Genomic DNA, 3,826 nt, shown 5'->3' on the forward strand with positions numbered 1-3,826 from the left:
AGGAGAAAGAGGAGGAAAAGAGGAAAAAGCAAAAAATAAAAAGCCAAAAGGAGGAAGAGCGGCGACAGCTTAGAAAACGACTGCTGAAGGAGATCGAAGAAGAAAGATCCAGGGAATGGAGACAGCACATGAAAGAGCAGGAGCCGCAGAGGCGACTGGAAGTGGAAGCACTGAACGAACCTCCCCCCGAAGTTGTCGACCAGAGGAACGCCGAGGTACAGAGATTTATTCAGGAAGAGCTGGATAAGCAAGCTCGGTTTGCAAGAGAAAGGAAGCAGCGAGAAATGCAGTTGCAGGCTTTGGCTACTCAGAGGGAAGCCGAGAGGGTGAAGCAAGAAGAACAGTATCCAACGACAGAGGTTCAAGCGACGAACAAGCCAGTAATAACTGCAGATCAAGTTGTAGCAGCAGGAGAACTGGAACTTCCTGTCGAGTTTGAATTGGTGCTGTAGACAACAATCGGACGAGATTTTTCGATGGCAAAACATGACAATATTTTATATTTTTTCCGAAAAAAAGCTTTTTCGATTCTGAAGGATGTCATCGAAGTTTGCCAGTGTGCTTAAGCTTTCTTTATCCTTTGCCAAGTCTTCACTCACCAACTCTCCTTCAAGCGCTCAAGCATCCAAAATATCGCAGTGCAAATGAGTGTAACCATCCCGACCAAGTCTTTACTCTAGTGGAGCTGAGATCCCTGTCATCGGATTGGGTGTCTACAAGGCAGAGCCCGGCGCCGAAGTCTACAACGCGGTGTTGTCAGCACTCAAACTTGGCTACCGTCACATCGACACTGCTCAGTTGTATCAGAACAAAGTTGACGTGGGCACGAGCAACTAGGGTTGGGAATACCAATAGCTTCTTCAAAAATAAAGGACTTAATTCAATGCACAAAATAACTTACTGGCAGAAAGCTGGCAATGTTAAAAAATAAATAGTTTAATGCTATATATTGTACTGAAGGCGCAATACAGTGATTATTTCGAAATGCCTAGTTGGGATACATCGACTTTTATCTGTTGCACACTCCTGGGCCAGCTGCAACACGCGACGACACTTGGCGAGCTCTCGAAGAGTTGCGAATTTTGGCCAAGCGCATCTGGAGAAGATTCTGAAAACTGCCAACGTCGAGCCTAGTTGGAGCTGCATCCGTGGCTTATGCGTCCATCATTGGTGAAGTTTTGCCAGCAAAATGGTAGCCTATTGCAGGCGTATTCACCGTTAGGTTGGGCTCGCAAGCTGGAAGACCCCACCCTTCTAGACATCGCTAGTGAGGTCGGAGCTACGCCTGCTCAGGTGCTGGTAGCGTCTAGTTTGGCGAACGACTTCATCACCTCTGCCAAAGTCCGCGAATCCAGAGCGTCAGAAGGCAAATCTGGAGGCTGTGAATATCACGATGACTCCTGAGCAAGTTGCAAGGCTAGCAGCACTTGATGAAGGTCTTGTCGTAGCGTGGAGGTCCCAAGACCCAATTGCAGACTGCGAGGTGTAAGGTTACCGTTGTTCCTAACTGGTAGCAATCATTGAGAACATCAAAATGTGTAAAAACTACCTCTGAATTTTACTTTTGCTTCAATTTTACGATAGTGCGACGCTGGGATATGGTGAAATGTAGCCACAGTCTCCGCGACGACCAAGTCCACCAGCGCCGTCAGAGCTCAGGAAGTACACCGACCTCGTAGAAGGCGGTACCTCTGCCTTCGTTGAGACGCCAATGCATCTGTGTTGTCAGTTGGCGTAGACGGTCAGGTGACGGCTCCAGCAGTTGCTGCTTATACTCGACGTTGCCCTCCTCCACCTCGTCGGGTAGGCGCTCGAATCTCTCAAGGGGAGCTGGGGAGGCGTATTCGGCGTGTACCTGGCGGCGCAAGGCCACCAGCCCGACGTCCGCAAGTGTTGCCATGTTGGCAAGTGCGAGAGCGAGACGCAACTGCTCGAGCGTGCATCGCAAAACGGCAAAACTACTTTTTCTACAGGGTATCTAATAATACAGGTAGCAATATCAAGGTAGAAACAAAGATTGTCATTATTTTTAAAAGGATATAAGATGTAAGAGGAGCTCACTTTTTATTCAATCTATTTATCGTGACCAACACTCATAGAATGCTTGTCTGCCTGTTGACGAAGTTTCTTGTGTGACAGAAGACGAAGACAGACACCACAAGAATCGTGCTAAAATAAAACCGTGGCCAAAACTCCAAGGGCAAGTTTGACGGAAATGACCCTAAAGTTAAACGTGTTTTTTAACCGGAATGTTAAAATCAGCTTACATGTTTTCAAGAACAGGAAGTCGCTGGGTCACAATATGATGAAATGTAAGTCATATCGATAGTATCTGCCACCAACAAGATGTCATCACGCGGACGATGAAGAACGTCAAGATCACCAAGAAATGGCACCAAGCCTCCAAGACGATCGAGAAGGTGCCTAATGTAGCGAATACAACCCGATCTGGAACGTTTCCGACTCTGAGTCAGCCTACGACACCTCATGATCACCCGCAGTCAATAGTTTACAACCCCCTTCGCCACCGCCAACACGAACCGCTTTCAATTTACGCAAGAGACGCAGAATAGTACGCCAGCACAGCACCGTGCGAGAGACTGGCATGTCAAAGATAGGTACGCACGGACAGTCAGCAATGTTCTACTTCAAGTAGCAGATAGATTTCTGGTATTTTCAAGGCAAGCAAAGTATTTAGCTTCTGTAATTTCAAATAAAATGGAAGTATTGATTCCACCAGCTAGGCGTTAGCAGGGTAATTTTCATCCAACCAATTTGATACTTGTTTAAGATTCCAGCATGAAAAACATGACAGATGCGCTCGGAGCCCTTTACGAAACTTCGATGTAAACACGTACTTGTGCTGAGTGTGAAGATAAAGTAATGCTTCGAAAAAAGATGGCGAGAAGCTTCATATCGGCGGGTACTTTCTCCGATTTTGAAATCGGGAAAGCGCAATTGCAACCAGCACACGATGTCGACATGGCAATTTTCAATAGCTTCGTCAATTGCGAGCGGTGTACGTGACTCAGGGCAATTCGCGTACAGCCACTTAACAGTGGCAAAGCTGCCATGGTTTGCTGCCTGGCGCATCACTTCTTTATCGCACCCCTCCACCCAACTTGAGTGCAGCCATTGCACGACTTCGAGATGATTGTATTTTGCGGCCCAAATCAGTGCACTTTTGGTGTTCGTTTTTGGGTAATAGATATGAAGCCATTTAAGCACTTTCAGATGTCCATGCTGTGCAGCGGTATTTAGGGATTCGGCGGAGACTTTTTGTTTGACATTGGCTTGGACCCACTTGAGTGTCTCCAAATTGCCACTTCTCGCAGCCCAGTATGTTGCATTATCTTCGCGATACCAATCAATGTCATGTTCACGGTTTGGCTTGTGAATAGTTCCCCTCGCGCGATTCAAAATCATTGGGTCCAAATTATGCAAATAACGAATCATCTTCAAATGTCCATCGCTGATCAGTCGAGATACTACCCAGGCTGGAGTTTTGTACACGCGTCCTTCTGGCCAAAAATGTCGAAGTAGCCATTTCACTGAAGCCAAGTTATTCTTCTTGGCAGCTTTCGTCATAGCGACTTCGTATCCATCAGTCCAACCTTGTTCGAAACGAAACTGTATCACGAGAGCATGGTCGTGTTCGGCAGCAATCTTTAGGAGAGGAACATCTTCCTGGGAGCTCTTTTCCGCATGTTCCCCCGCCCCAGCGTTGCTTAACGAACCCATTAAGAACGGGAAGGGCCCCTACGATTAAGTTTATTGGCTCATGAGAAATACCACAGATCGCCAACCAGAATTACACGGGAGACCT

This window comes from Phytophthora infestans, genomic scaffold, assembly GCF_000142945.1.
Source record: "Phytophthora infestans T30-4 supercont1.44 genomic scaffold, whole genome shotgun sequence".
Lineage (NCBI taxonomy): Eukaryota > Oomycota > Peronosporomycetes > Peronosporales > Peronosporaceae > Phytophthora > Phytophthora infestans.